This window comes from Ptychodera flava, chromosome 2 (assembly GCF_041260155.1).
Source record: "Ptychodera flava strain L36383 chromosome 2, AS_Pfla_20210202, whole genome shotgun sequence".
NCBI lineage: Eukaryota > Metazoa > Hemichordata > Enteropneusta > Ptychoderidae > Ptychodera > Ptychodera flava.
In genome coordinates, this window is record NC_091929.1 from 52,271,475 (window position 1) to 52,288,844 (window position 17,370).

Genomic DNA, 17,370 nt, shown 5'->3' on the forward strand with positions numbered 1-17,370 from the left:
TGTATGACATAGGTCAATGTCCTTGTACCGACTTTGAATAAAATCGGTTGAGATATGCCTGAGTTATGGCTCCGTACATGACAAAATTGTAATAAGATTGCTGCATGGCAGCCATATTGGATAATGTTGTGAAACAAATTGATGTGCATATGTATGATGAAGGTCAATGTCCTTGTACCAACTTTCAATAAAATCGGTTGAAACATGTCGGAGTTATGGCTCTGTACATAAAAAATTGTAATAAAATGGCCGCACGGCGGCCATATTGGATCATATCACAAAACAAATCGACATGCATATGTATGACATATCAAGTAATCCTTGTACCAAGTTTGAATGAAATCGCTCCATGTATCTCTGAGATATCTGCGTGAACGGACGGATGCATGGACGGACAAACGCACACACTGACACACGCACGGACATGACCAAACCTATAAGTCCCCCTGATGGTATCTGTGGGGACTAAAAATACAAGCATCAATGTAGTAAAAATATGATTCACAGAAAGGACCAGATTTCAATGTTTTTATTTACATATTGGTTTGTTATTGACTTAATTAATTTGTTCTTTACATGTTTATTTTATCATGATTTATCTTTACTTTTATCACTATGGCCATCATTATTTCATGTTGCTTATTTGGTTATGTATGAACCCTTTGTGTTTTGGCACTTTCACATGACTGGGATTGGTTATCACATTATGCTCCATTACCATAAGTTCTAATTTCTTTAACCTTTGAACCCTGAGCTCCCCAGGGTAACCTGATGTATATCCTGACCCCCCCCCCCAGGGGGATTGTTTCGAATATCATTTCTTTCTGAAATCATATTTGTCAGCCCTTATATATATTTTTTTTGAAGGATAAGCATGAATAAACGATAAATAAATGATAAAAACTGACTTAGCTTGTAACTTGCTTCATTTTAGCGCCAGTATTGTACCTTGTGGTGCCAATCATACCAGCAATCAGTTTCGTCATATCCGATACACAAAAACTCCTTGCAATACCTGCACCAGTAAGATGTCTTCCTACGTTTGGGCAAGTGTCTATCTGTTGCACTTGGGTTCAACTGTTTAGCCTTGAGGTATTTCTCCTGGCATACAACGCAGCGATTGTTTGTAGTGGCATGGGGGGGTCTTTCAACATCATGGTAGGCATCACGTTTCAGTCTAGCTTCATCGCGAAGTGCTCCAGACAAGCGGTTATGTGCACGTGCATTGGGATTTTGAGTGTCCCCTACAAGTGTCTCACACAGATTCTCAATAAACATGTGAAATGTGAACAAGGCTTTGTTTGGGCGTGCATGGGGCTTCACAAACCCCATTTGAACATATGCATTATATACAGCCCACATGAAAAATTTCATGATCAAGCGCCGTGGCCATTTGTAATGTCGGCGACATTTTTGAAGTCTTGTCATTTGGTCATTCTTGTCAGTCCCACCCATATAGTTGTTGTAGCACTTGACAGCTTCTGGACATGCAACATCCACCTTTCTATGTTCCTGAGGACTGTATCTCTGGACAACAGTGCCTGGATCACTTATGTAGACTGATGTTACAAAGTATATAGGCTTCTTGTCCATCCAAACAATCACCGCTACATTTCCATTGAATAAGAGATCACTTTCTCCCCTGGTCAATTCGCGTTTCCCTTTGATAATAGTCTTGGGGAATTCTTTTCTATTAGTCATTGCTGTACCACAAATCCTGATGTCTTTGTGTGTTCCAATAAATACTCAGCAAGCTGAACTGAGGTATAAAATCTGTCGGTGAAGATCGTATAGTTCTGTCCAGAATATTCATCAGTCAGCCGGACCACCAAGTTTCCAGTAATACCAAGATTATCAATCTCATTACCATCAGCTCTCCTCCCTATATACTTCGGCATTACAAATGTAGCCATTTGTACTATCAGTAAGCAGAAATGTTTTCATTCCCCACCGAATGGGCTTATCCTTTATGTATTGCTTGAAGGAAAGTTTATTCTTTGTCGGGATCATTCCCTCATCGAGTGACAGTTCATTATCAGGGACGTAATGATGTTTGAATTTCTCAAGCAAACGAGTGAACACTGGGCGGGCCTTGTATATTTTGTCTCGTTTGTCAAGCTCTGGATCACTTTCATCTACACAATGCAAAAAGGACCATATAGCAAGGAATCTGTCCCTTGACATTACATATGCAAATCCTGGCGTATAACAAATTGACGTGTCTTTTGCCTTCCAGTAGTGGGAGTACCGATCCTTGTAAATTAGCATTTCCATGGAAACTCTCAAGCCAAAAAATGCTTTTAGTTCAGTTACTGTCAGAGGTTGTTTTTCGAACGATTTAGCATAGTAATTACCAGGCTTTTCTGCCCTCACACGACCAGCTTCGCGATTTGTCATGTTGACAAAAATTTCCCAAAGTTCATCATCCCAGAATAAATTGAAATATTCAACCGGCTTGCTCTCCTCATTTATTGTATCTGGTATATTTCTTGGACCAGGGGGAGTATTTGGTGTAAACTGTCTTGGGTTGAAACCTGCTGTATCTCTATTCCAACCTACAGGGGGAGAAAGGGCTCTCTGTTGAGCTCCAGTACGTCCCCTGCCTCTCCCGCGTCCCCTGCCACGCCCCCTGCCACGCCCACGTCCCCTACCACGACCATCTCCTCGGCCGCGCCCTCTGCCGATAGGTGCTGGGTCTACATTATCATCGTCTGAAACATCTGAAGCAGCTGAATCAACGTGGGCGAAATCGCCGTTTACACTAGACTGCTCACTGGAAAAATCACTATCGTGGCCATAATCGTTACCTTGCTCACTTCCCTCGTCTGAACTCAACAATTCTTGCAGCACTTGTGAAGTTGTAACACGTCTACGCGGCATTTTCGAAGAGCTTTGTAAGTAATTCACAGCGACGGTAACAATGGCGGCAATACGTCATCACAACGTTTGGATGCCACAAACGTGTAGTAACAAGCTATTTGATTGGCTGTTAAATGGTTAGGCGCCACGGCCGGTATACCGGCCCTTCAGGATATAAAGTCAACTCAAATAGGCCGGTATACCAGCCTTTAGGGTTCAAAGGGTTAAACCATTATGGCCAGGTACTTTACTATACCCGTCCATTCCCTTCCTAATCTCATGATGGATACTCTCTACACCGTTCTGTGAGGAAACCAAAGCCAACCCTGTGATTTCAATCTGAGGGATGACATGATCTTCTAACATATGCATTTGGGGGGTACACTTTCATTAGGAAAGTGTTCTCTGTAATATGCCATTAAATGTGATATGTTTGAACTGAGAATGCTAATATATTCATCTGACATTCTATTGCTTGTACTCTAAAGATTATGGCAGGCTGCAAATTTTGAAAATATTGGCTTATACAGACCACAAATGTGTGCAGCCTGTTCATTCAGCTATGGGCATATTCTTGCTGTGGTCCTGATGACGCTCTTGCACAACGTTTGAATGTTTTCTTCCTGAAACACAAAAAATAAAAAAAAAGGATATGATAACTTTCTTTCAAAGAAGCAAACAGAGTTGTTTCACTGAAAGTAGGTCAAAATAATGTAGACGAATACATCTTCTGTAGTATATATATAACACACAATAAATCTGACACTGAAAGCTTGAAAATCATGACAAGCAGAATACTGAACCTTTTAATGACTTTAGCAACAAAACAGTGTACAGTTGTAAAACACATACTTTACAGCACTGTTCACATGATTTCCGATGAATGCCTGCCCGTGGTAAGAATGACGTCCAACACCAAATGACTGCAGAGCTTGGTCAATACCGCAGACTACAAAACCACATTGTTTTGGCAGTTTCGCTTTTACGTCTGTAGCTTCAGATATCTAAGAAAACAAAGATAAACACTGTGTTGTCTGGAAAGTATTGACTGCACTACAAATGTGCACAAGCCAAAATTATGAAAATGCAGCATAGACATGACTGTGCACTTGAGATTTACAATGTTATTGCTTATCATCACAAAAATGATCTTACTTTGGTATCAATATGTTACTTCTGGTATCAATATGCCATTTTCAAAGATGAAGGAGACCCTCTGAGATCTCAGGTTGCTAGACAGGTTATCTGTGGGTGTTCTCACATGATACAGGAAATTTCACACCATGCTAAACAAATATTACATGTTTATTTAACATGGCAACTATTCCAGTTTGATAAAAAGTTTGACTTGGCTAGCAACTCACTGCCACTGAAATTAATTGTGTCTCACAAGATGTCAAAATTAGCACAAAATCATGTATTTTTATTTTGTTAATGTAGTATGATCTTCTATTCATAAATACTAACCTTCCTGTCAGCTTCTTCACTGAGTTCCTGCACTTTCTCCTGGGCTTTTTAACTTTGCCAAAGGTCATTAGTGGCGGTCTGCCATCATCTTCACCGTTGTCGTCATCATCACCATCATCGTCACAGTCATCATCAGCAAGGAGAGCCTTTTCAACACTATCAGCCAAGGTCTTAGCTTCTTCTTGGAGTTCTTTCGCTTCACACTGGTAGAGTTGACTTTTCAGATCCTCAGATTCAGATCCTCAGATCCTCAGATTCAGATCCTCAGATCTCAGATTTCAGATCCTACAACTTCAGATGCAGATTCAAATTTACAAGCCTTTTACAATAACCGTATTAAACAGTATGATTGCAATTTTTAAAAAAAATAATTTGAATATGACATATACAAGGCAGTTATGAATGAAAACAAAATAGTCGGACGTCTACATAAACATTTTCGCTTAACAAGTTTCAACGAACACGGGTCTACAATTACAGATTAGCTAACTTGCTTCTTCCGACTCCCTGAATTCTGATTTAGCCCGCCCGGGGTCACTGGCTTCCAACATGGATTAGTTATATTCCCTCGCCATCAATATTTTGAACGATAGTAAAATACGGACTGCCGATAGCCAGCATTTACATGATCATCGTGGTCTTGATCGTTCGATAGCTGGTGTGTGTTTATCTCTATGTCTCTATGTATTGACTATAGAGGGAACGTTCACGTGATGATATAACAAGTTGAATCATTGCGCACCCTGTCTTCGACTGATGATGTTCTGATTCTGAGATCGAAGTTTTTAAGTTCAAGATTCAAGATAGAAATAAAATAATTTCTAAAGCCTTTTCAAATCTAAATTATATCTAATTTATCAGTGTATTACATCAAACTTTGAAAGTTGTGAATTTTTAATTCCGAATCTGCGTCTGAAGTTATAGGATTTCAGGTCTGAGATCTGAGGATCTGAATCGGAGGATCTGAGGATCTGAATATGAGGATCTGAAAAGTCAACTCTACCCTTCACACTGTAATGTCTCGACTTGTTTCAACATGGCCACATATGTGTCAAAAGCAAATCCAGCAGGCTTCAGCACGGGTTAATCAATGTCATCATCTCTCTCCAGAGTCGTGATGATCTTGATATCCAGTACTGCACAGCTAGCTTCCATCATGGTGAAAAACTTTTAAAACAAGCCAGGACTGATGTGCAACCTGGGACTGCAACCTGTGATAAAATATAAGGGTTAGCACATGTATCTTTTACTTTTAATGTATGACAATATCTTGTAACGTTCATACCTACCTATTTATGAAGAAAACACTACATACAAATATACAACAACTAGATCGATCACAAATGCTGACATGTGCTGGCTTCATTGTCAACTTGTTTTCGCATATAGCTTCACTAATAAACTTCTATTTGTGCACACCGTTATGGACATAGTGGCATGCATGCATGTAGATAGGTCACAGTGTGGTCTGTTGAACTGTTCAGAGAAAGGTAAAGTGAACTGATTGAAACAGAACAGAGCTATATGTTTAGTTGGTCAATGGAAGCAAACAACATAGTGGATTGAATTGATTAGTACATACTCTGTGCAGTGGTACATTGAAAAGTGGCTTTCTGACACTATTGTAGTGCTGCATGGCATGCCTTAGGTTTCAACCAGTTGAAAGAAATTCACTGTGACATTTTCTGATATCATCAAGGGTTCTCTTCTTCATTGATGACAATGGTTGTTCCTCCTTCGGCAACTGTGCTTGTTCCTTGCTGATCACACAGCATACGCAAAAATATTTCCCTAAAGTATTTCAATGTGAGGAAGACAAGGAACAAAACTGACATAATTACTTAAAAACCTTAGTGGGTATAGACATGACTGGTGTTCATGAAGTCAATTTGATGTGCATGTGTGAACTCTTGGAGAGGATGTACCTGTAATATGCAAACTTATCAATTTAAATATTTATTACAAAGAAATTCATGGTTACTACATTTTGCATTGCCAGTTTACATATTAATACTATGTGTAAGAATTAAATTGAGAAATAAACACAAGAATTTCTACCGAGCAAAACATCATTGTCAATAGCTTGCAAATACAGTATTTATCAAGATCTGACCCACAGTGTACCCCTTCCTTTAAATTTATCTGACTAATCAATGTTAGCTGTGAATGTCTTAAGTCAACGAAAAACTACAACAAATTATCATAATTGTGTTCTACAGCATATCATACACAATGCATGCTGATTATTAACAGACGCACATATTGCAAACTGATAGGTCAAGGACGTACACATATAAATCATAGGTAAAACTGAAGTGTACACAATAAACTGCCTGTCCTGTCAGTGCCTCAACTTTTCTTATGTATAAATCATAGCATGCAAGTATACATTTCATACCATTTGGTCCAGACATTCCATAACTCTCGGCCAGATACTCATAATCTCCCATCATCCGTGCTAATAGTGTCTTGTCCCTGAAATAAATCAAAGTGGAATGTAAGACAATTGTCCACACCATTCTAAATTAATGCCCATGTTTCTACACATCAATGCATTTTGTACATGCAAGAAAACAACTTTGCCTTTTGTACTTTTTAATGTAGGTATCATATTTATGTTGCATAAGTTTGGTCAGATTTGCACATTGTTTTTCAGATTTTTGGATCAGCAGTATAATGCATGTATTAAACTTGGATAACCAATATGTATGTATCTGAAGTTCCAAATATTGTACCAAAATAGATATACGGTACAATCTGTTCATTGTTTAGTAAAACACAGTATGCATGTTTAGACTTACTTCCATTTGTGCCATCCAGTTTGTCTACCTGACCTCTGTTAACAGCTAAAGCTATTTCTAAATTGTAATAGGAATCAGGTGCTGCAAATGTACTCCAAATCACTGTATTATCTGCTACATTTGGATTACTGATGTTAGCAACTTGGTAAACCATTCTCATGGTTCCCTGACCCTTGTCCCCACCTAACTTTATCCAAATTTCACTGGTAGGTATTGTACCATGCCAGGTAAGTTTGCTAGACCTGAAGACAAATATGAACAAGATGCAAAAACAACAGTAACACATATATTCAGTAATATGTGATAACAAGATTACTTATCCAGTCTTTCTCTACATGATCATAATAGAGTTTGCACACAATCCCAAAAGTCTGACTGCAAGCCTGCTGTCCCAATATTAATACTCATGTGCTTATATAAGAGCATATAAGAACAATCTAGAACTTTTATTGACATGCTAATTACTGTTCTAAAATTCTCTCTCTTACACAACTAATTAAATTTCCAGAAATTCCAAACATGACTAATTAAATTCATGGTTGTGAGGTCAAGAAGGACAGTGACTTGATGAGTGTGGGGGAAAATGACCTGCATAACATACCTCACTTCCAATATTCACATGCCATGCCTTGAAGTAACGCCGTAATTTCCTCTTGGCAGCCCATGTTGTTCCCATAGCAACTTTCAAGTGAAGGCCAGCACCTGGAGGTATGTCAGGAGTGAGTCCCAAGATCTGGAGGATTTTCCTTCTTGTCCTTTTGTTGGTGTCTCACCTCCTCTCACTCAGCTGCAGCATCACATCACCACCACTGACAATGTCTCTCCTCTGACTTAACTGCAACACCCTCTGACGTCTTGTCCTAGTGCTAGCTTCTGAGGTTGTTTTTCGTGGCTTGGTGTATATGTAAAACACAATGGCTGAAAAAAATCACACCAAAAATTGAAAAACCAAATTTATCTTTCAAAAGTATATGTGGGTGATAAATTCATGAAATTGGACTAGCTCATTACTTGATGAAATTAATTTGTTGAACCACTACCAGGTCACACATGTACTGCAAAACCAAATAAATGTTATTACAAATACAAATTTACAAATTATCATATTCCATGATAGCTTTATCAGAAGAATTTACTCCAAAATCTAACTGTATATTGATATGTGGGTATAGATCAGCAAGAGTAATGCTGGTAAAAAACTCACCTGGCCCTTGGTTTTAACCTTTATCAAACTATCATCACTTCTGTTTGCTTCGTTTTTTTTCTTGACAAGTGTTGTTGCAATTTCTTCATACTGTAGCAGCATATGCACCGCTGATACATTCTGCAACACAATTTCTGCGGCCTTCACTGCACATATATTGTTCTGCCTATCCCTTGATGTTTCATCATTTGATGTCTCGGTATTGATTGTGTCAGGAATGGGGACTGGAGTAGGGTGGCTTCTTCTGGTCTCCAGCAATGGACTGGTAAAACACACTGTTCGGTGTTGTGTTGCAGATCTTGCAGTGGCACAACTGACTTACAACCGACATTCCCATAATCACATGTGACTGTGGCATTTGATAGCATGTTTGAAAAAGCAATGGGGGGACTTACAATAGATTCACACATAATAGAGACGGCACACAGGACAGGATGAAGAAACTTGCAACCACTGACACAAACATTCAGCACAAAACACATGTGGTCCATCACACAAAAGTTGTATTGGTCCATCTATTATGTCTTTGCAAATGGGACACTCCATTTCTTCAATGAGATCATTGAACCTCTGTCTCTGCAAGGGAATGAATCTTCTCATCTTTTTCCTGCCCTCTGTTTTACAGCTGCTGTTAGATTTGTACTGCCATGAGTTTCACTCTGTAGTTTCCCCGTCTTTCCTGTCTCCTTGCCAGTGATATCAGAAATGTCACTGCCTTGGTATTGACTTGGTCTGCCCTGTTTTTACTCTTTCTTTTTCTTTCCTGCCTTACACAATACATCACACACCGCAAATCCTCGTACTCTACAGTGTCTGGACCATTTCACTACGTGTGTCCCTGGCCGATAGGTTTTGTTATTGCTTTCTGCCTGCTGCCATGAAGCAATGACTCTCTTACAGAGACAACAAAAATTGGACGGGTGAACGTCAGAATGTCTTCACTAAAACTGTACTCTGAAACAATTCTTTAACTCCATGATAAAATTGGAGCATGGATAACTTGTGCCATTTATTTTCCGTGCACAAATACGACACCGTTTTTTTAACACACGAGCATGAAATTCGAATGACATTTTCACAGTCTAGGCCAACAGACGATTGAAAAAGGCACCAGAAAATATGCCAGTGTGTAAACAAACCCGTTACCAGGGAGACATGCGTGATGGTCCGAAAAACTATGCTCAACTGCAACGCACATATGGACGTAAACAAAAAACCCACACGCATAAAAAATAACCCATGACAAATCACGCCATAAAATGTACAGATTAAATCACTGCGGACACGGTTAAATCGGTGTCAATCTAGTTAAAATTGATTTACTTAAAATCTGAACCTCTTAAATTACACAACACATTAATGAAAATACTTACAGACCGCCATGCTTTATGTTATCGAGTTGTCCGTGCTAAGAAACTTCTCCTGCAAATATCGCGAGGTCAAAGGTAAACTAGCGATAAACATCCAGCTATGCTGAGTATGCCACCTTGTTAATTGAGAACAGCTTTCACTATCACATTTGAATGCATTTTTTAAATGTTTATGGGTCAGAATTCGAGGAACAACACGCGCACGGCGAGCGATCGTCTCGGTATGCATACAATACGATGGCCGCCATCACTGAGAGTGCGTTCGGCTGTTCGTTATTTGTTTGCTCAACCTTAGTTGCCAAGTCAGCCGCGCCGGAAGCAAACACAGGTGACGAATCAGGTGACGTAGTCTGCCAGTATGAGCATGCGCAATTGAGCCTGCGAGCTCGAGAATGTGTATAGTACCGTAGAACTGTCTCGTGCTATCATGTCGTTGAGCTATAAAATGTGTGCATGTTGACAGAAACTGGAATTACTGCAGAGAATACTTTCCAGGACATCACATGTAAGTCTCTAAGGTACCAAGGAGGACGTTTAGGAAATCCTTTCAGAAAGTTCACGCCGCCTGTGGCCATTTTGTGGAGTATAAGCTTATACCGTAAAATACGTACCTGCACTGGCTGCAGCGTATACAGTATTTCTACTGTACAGTGCACATATTGCCGGATAATATGCGATGGAATTTTGCGTTTCACGTCGTTCAATCATTCAGATGGAAATACCCCTTCTCCAAACTTTGAAAAAAAAAGGGTGACAGGTTTGGAATGCTAACGCTTGTATAATAATCGCAATCATACCAATCCACAATCCAATAACACTAGGTCAAAATTTGTAAGACAATAGTTGTAAACATAGACACAAAACAGCACAGAACAGACAGTAAATGACGTAATTTAATGAGAAGACATTTGTATTCGAGCACGGCTACAGTTTTTTATTCGAAAACTCTCATCATGGACCATGGTTGTATTCAACAATCGAGAGGCTAGGTGAGTCGAAACTTTTTCCTATGTCCATGTAGCACTTGTGCAAAATAACCGAATCCACAGGCCTTTGGCGATTAATAAATGCGTTTTTCACCAAGCTGAAAGGTTGAAAGATCAGTCCGTCACTTTGGGACGAAGTAGATAAATGCAGTCAAACCAAGCTAGGTACATAATGTGACTTTGTTCTGGAAATTACGAAGACGATCTGTCGTGCGGTGGAACTTTGCAACAAAGTTTCAATATCTGAACTGACTACTTGAATGACCGGCACAGGAAACGATGGCCAATAAAACGCATTCCCGTTGCATTTTGATAATAATGTATCAATCACAATGACACAGAAATTATGCCTCCTCCGGCAGAAGGGCCGAGGCCAATTTTTAGCCCTGCTACAGTATGTCTCAGTGCTGAAAAGGCCATGTTGTTGCCAGGTTGTCATGGCGACTTTTAAAATTTGCATACAACTCTGAGAGTGAAACGGGTTGTTAATAGGTCACAAAACTTTTGAGTCCCACTATCGTCCATTATACCTGTTTCCTTGGGTATTAAAGGTGTACAAGTATACACATCAAAAGACTAGAAAATTCACCTTATGGGCAGAATCTCGTAAAATAGCCTTTTCTTGTCTGGTTAACGAAAAAGATACCCCTGGTCTAAAATATGCATGGTTTTAAATAAAAAAAACCTGTGGTTACCTAAATGGTTACCATGGCAACATGAAACAAAAATGAACATGGAGTTCATGCTGTGATAAATACACTTAGGAGAGTATTTGCATAGTAACTGGGATTACTTTCAATGGAATTTGGAAAAACTTTGAAAATAGGTTACTATGGAAACACAGGGCAGTAAAAATGGATATCATGTTCTGTGTTTCTAAGCCAAAATAACCCTTTGGTATAATATTTCTGTTGATTACTGGATTTTTACACTGGATATTTGGTCTTTCTAACCCAAAATATCCCTTTGATATAACACATTTTGTTGATTCCTGGATTTTAGGTGGAATCTTTGAAAAACTGGTAATTTTTACTCCTGAATGGTTGCCATGGAAACATCTCACATTAAAATGGTTTTTATTTTTTTGGGTGAGCTAACCAGGAAAACCCTTATTATCAATTTTTACATCAATCAATAGTTCTTTAATAGGAATTAGGGAAATAGTAACATTTTCAACCCCTAAAATGGTTACCATGGAAACATGGGGCAGTGAAATCGATATCATATTTGGTCTTTTCGACCCAAAATACCCTTATGGTGAAATTTTCACGGAAATTGAACCTATTATTATTCGCGTTATTATTTCTATATAATACTTATATTAATAATATTAATTATTATTATTATTATTATTATTATTATTATTATTATTATTATTATATAATATCATACCTTATTAAAACTCCTTAGACTGTTGAGCCAAAGGCTCTTCTCACACAGTGTCAGAAGCAAAAAAAAATACAATATGCACATTAAATATAAAAAAGGACAGGGAAAAACAAACATTAAGACAGCAAGAACAGGCGAAAAATATTTAAAATGGCCAAAAATGGATTTAGAAGCACATTTTGCTCAAAAGATGAAACTTACATTTCATTTTAAAAGAATGGAGAGAAGAGCAAAATTTGAAATATGTTGGTAAACTATTTCTTATTTTGACACTGTTATCCGTAAAACGTCTCTTAAAACTTGTGATCTGTGTCTTTGAATGTGTAATTCATTTCTTTCTACTGATCTTGTACTACGACTGTAGACGTTCCGGACACTTCTAAAACATTCAAATATTCAGGAACTGAATTATCTTGGACTGTGTACATTAAGACTGATTCATTAAGAACAATCCTTTGTCTAAATGGTAACAAATTTCAAAATGTATAGTAAATACGACTAGGAGAGCGAAAATCAGAGTCTTAAAGTACTCTGTCTACAGTTCTCTGTAATCTTTACACAGGAAGTAAAAATTTGTTTAACAATGACCCGATATGTAAGAAAAATAGTCACCAGATATGATCTGAAAATGCTCACGTGTTTCTCTATATATCGCATTTATGTGCAAATTTAAACCTTTGATATAAGTTTGCAACTTCATTGAAGTATTATGATCAACATAATGAACAATATTCACCACAGAGCAATTTTAAAGGTCATTAAGTATTCAATATGTAATTAGCTGAAATAAAAATATTAATTTCTTTGACTGCTGTCATTGTATCACCACTTTAATATAGCAGTGTAATTGCCTTTGGTCAATCCTTCAACTATATATTCCAAACTGTGAAAGCTTGTTAGATATGTAAATTGGAAATGCGCTGACGTTAAAATACGAAATGACTTTAAATATTGTTAAAACTGGTATAAATGTACATACCATGTTTTGCCAACTTTAATCAAGTAAATCCCAGTATATATCCCTAATTAGGTAAGTTCATTATACATGCAAATATAAATTGACTAAAATGTTCACATTAAATATGCAAGTTAGGTTTTGGCTGAAAAAAAGTTAAATAATATTGTATCATAGCATCTTTAACATAAATAGCAAGTTTCGTCAGCTTTGGTCTAGTCAATACAGATAAATATCCCTAATTGACAAAGCTCATTAAATATGTGAAGAAGAAATTGGCTAAACTAATTAATGGCTTTCATTAATGTTGTATACTGGTATTTTCAATATACATAGCCAGTTTCATCAACCTTGGCGAAGTCAATTCAGATATGTATAACTCATTAGGAAAGTTCATTAAATATACATATTAGGAATTGGCTGAAGTAAAACCGTTCAAAGACTTTCAATAATTTATATCATAATATATCTAATGTACATAGCTAGTTTCATTTATTTTGAACAAATCTATTTAATATATATCCCCAATTCAAAAGTTTATTTAATATGCAAATTGGGAATTGGATAAAGTAAAATTGCTTAATGACTTTCAAGAATCTTTAATCATAGCATCTTCAATATATGTAGCAAGTTTCGTAAACTCTGGTCTTATCAATTCATATATATATGCCTAATTTGGAAAGCTCATTAAATATGCATATTCGGAATTGGCTGAAGTAAAAATGCTTAATGTCGTTCAATAATTTTAATATCATAGTATCTTTAATATACATGCCAAGTTTTATCAACTTTGGTCTAGCCAATTCAGATATACATCCCTAACTAGAAAGTTCATTTAATATGCAAATAAGCACTTATCTTTCATGTCAATCCTTAATATCTTTAACGGTTGATACATTTGGTGTGATCAGCCTCTGTAGCAAGTCTCATCAGATTGTGTTTTTGTCATTCTCAATGTATATTTGTTTATATATATATATATATATATATATATATATATATATATATATATATATATATATATATATATATATATATATATATATATATATATATATATATATATATATATATATATATATATATGTAAGCCATACGCACAAGCAAACTGCTATCATGACGTTTCATAATTAAATTTTATACTGGGACTGTGAGCTTTCTGACTTTTGCATGGTCGTAGGGGCTTTTGCTCACGTTGGTGTTGTTCATTTCAACGTAAAATAACACACTGAAGCAAATGGTAAAATTAATGATAAATCAAATTAATTATTACCAAGAAAAATGTATTACAGTATTGCTGAGTTCAGTACATGAAACTTTCTGTATAAGCATACAATATTGTTCAACTCGACACACTTTTCAAAAGAAAATATCTAAACTGATAACAGGCATTTAGTGTGAGTCAACATCAAAAGACTACATAAACCTGTTGACAGAGTTCCAAGCAGATAATTCAACGATGCTATACAGTCATGAACAAACACAACATCACTCGTATAGGCTTCCAACTGCTGGTACTCGATGGCTTTAGTGTTCAGATACACGGCAATCTTCCTTTGAAATGACAGCAAACTGACTTCTCGGTATCAGCGACTAACATTACAGGATACAGTACTTGAACAAACGTATATACTCAGGTAATGAAGTCAACAGCAAGCGAAAGTCTGTTCTGGAAACACTCGACACAGATGTTTCTCAACTTTTGCTAATTTGCATAATGCACATGGCTGAGTTACTCGTTTCTTTGTGTTCAGCAACTTCTCAAAGCAACACAACACTGAGAAAGTTACTCTCTTTCTAAACGTCTCACAATGTCAATGACGGCAGCATAGCGTTCGAATTGACAGTATGTTACAAACTGCAACTGTGTTGTATCAAGTTCAGTTATATTTACCAGACTAAATGACACTTCTTCATGAGTTGCAACACAGCATGAACGGGCGTCAATGGCACTATATGGAACAGACTCATCGAAGACTTCCTATGGACCATAAATTGCCAAAACACTGACAAACTTGTTCCAAACTGAAGCATGAATTGCTTTAGTTACATATCTTCATGGCAGTACATCAATTTAGGCCGGATGGCTTGGATTAGAGACTGGATGTCTCACTCACTCAGAGCGTACACTGTATGGTGTCACTGCATCCGCCATCTTGTTACTACACACACTGAATGAATACACAGACTAAGTATCAAAGTACCACTGGTGGCGCTGTACATGCTATAGAATTTACATGACAAAGGATGCATTACATCATGCTCTACATTCTCCCCTGGTTTATAGAATGACGTCCCGTCATAAACATACAAAAACCATGAAAACAAACAAATATACAAAAACTCTGAAAGATATCTTAATTATATCACTATCAACAAGTTATACTTTTGACACAATATCAATAATTGCTTTACAAATATTACTCGACTCTTCAGAAAACTGAGTTTTCATAGATGCAAGAAATTCTGCTCTGATTACCCAATCAGGTTTTACATGTCAATGTGAATAAGTAAGACGGTCTGGTGGTTTCCTGGCTCTACATGATCTTCTCAACATTGATTCATGGGCTTCTGATGCAACATCCTCTCGTGATTCATCTTCCCATGCTCCGACATCTTCAGTGTCAATGTGGCTGCCTTCATCTGCAGGTTGAATACTACCCTTTTGAACTTCAGTTGCATCTGGTATATCATCTGGCAGGTTATCAACATTCTGGGTTTCAGTTGTTGCTAAATCTGCTGGGACAATATCAACGTTTTCAGGTTCAGAATTATCATGATGAAACACAGGCACAACAGAAGGTACAGTAACTACCTCATAATCCTCTTCTGATGAGTCGTCTGAAGTTTCATCACTATGGTAACTACAGATATCTCTTTCAACGAACTCTCTTCTCTTGCTTCTTCGTTTCTGAGGCGCAAGCTCTCTGTCCTGCTGAAGAGTTTCAGGCCATGGCAGTGCCGAACATGGTAATAACAGGTTTCTGTGTAATGTACGTTTCCTTCCCTGTTTATTCTCTGGACAAACCACATAAACGGGTAGGTCTGGATCGCACTGTTTGACAACTCTATAAGGCTGACTTTCCCAACTTCTGCTTTCCTCTGATCCTGACATTCTTGACTAGTACACGGTCACCTTGTCTGAGTATAGCCTCATGAGATTTCCTGTAATATTGATTCTTGTTACTTGTAGCTGCCTTCTTAGCGACTTACGATGCAAGTTCATAGGCATTACTGAATCTCTTCCTCAATGTTTCAGCATACTCATGATGACTCATCTGTCCTTCGTTATCAGGCTAAATGCCCATGCAAACATAAAAAGGTAAACATGGATGTCTTCGAAACATCAGGTAGCAAGGCGCATATCCTGTAGCATCGTTCCTTGTACAGTTATATGCATGTACTAATGGTGGAACATATGACTTCCAATCTTGTTTCTTCTCATCTGTCAACGTACCAAGCATGCTCAAAAGACTCCTGTTAAAGCGTTCCACCTGTCCGTTCCCTTGTGGGTGGTATGGTGTCGTTCTCGATTTGACGATACCAACTATCTTACAAAGTTCACTTATCACTCCGGATTCAAAGTTCCGTCCTCTGTCAGAATGTAATCTTGCTGGAAATCCGTAGTGGACCAGAAAATGATCAAACAGTACTCTTGCAGTGGTTCTAGCGGTCTGGTTCTTGGTTGGCACCGCAACAGCGTAACGAGTAAAATGATCAGTAATCATCAGGATATTAGCAACTCCTCCTTTAGACTCTTCAAGAGTTAAGTAGTCCATACAAACTAACTCCATGGGCTGAGAAGTACGTACATTTACCAATGGTGCTATCACTTGTCTTCCCGTTGATTTACGCAAAATACACTGTTTACAATTGTCAATCTTGGCATCTACATCTTGAGACATCTTTGGCCAATAAAAGCGAGTTCTCAGTAGATCTAATGTCCGTTCTTTTCCAAGATGTCCAATCTGATCATGAACTCCTTCCATAGCTCTACTTCTGAAGGCTTTGGTAAAACAACTGGAATGTGTTCTGGCCATCTACAGTTTTACGACAACGATGTAACACTCCATTTCGCCAACATAGACGATCCCACTCCTTCAGTAATAGCTGTACATCCGGCGATTCTGATTTTCTTTCTCTTGTACTTGGGCATCTACTCCCCATTTTCAGATCACAGATTCTGCCAATTACATCATCTTCCTGTTGATAATGTTTCCATTCATCCATGGTAATGACCGGCAATGACTCTACACCTGGGCAAGGCAAAGTCTCTTCCAAAGTCTTTGGTACACCATCAGGAGTGGCACATACTGTGTTGAGAAGGACTGGTGGTTTA

General features: G+C 37.8%; 1 protein-coding gene and 1 long non-coding RNA gene across 3 annotated transcripts in view; both read right to left on the reverse strand.

Annotated features, from left to right (window-relative positions):
• The window catches only part of LOC139123450 (piggyBac transposable element-derived protein 4-like), a 909,605-nt gene that overhangs the window by 720,053 nt on the left and 172,182 nt on the right, over positions 1–17,370 (reverse strand). The window lies entirely within an intron of this gene.
• LOC139123436 (uncharacterized) lies at positions 5,506–8,014 on the reverse strand. Of its 2 annotated transcripts, XR_011549671.1 has the most exons (5): positions 7,729–8,014; positions 7,128–7,369; positions 6,725–6,801; positions 5,909–6,117; positions 5,506–5,537 (listed from the first exon to the last, which is right to left on the reverse strand). It is a non-coding gene; the product is annotated as an uncharacterized lncRNA (long non-coding RNA). The 2 variants fall into 2 exon arrangements; XR_011549666.1 differs by lacking the exon at positions 5,506–5,537 and having other exon boundaries at positions 5,559–6,117.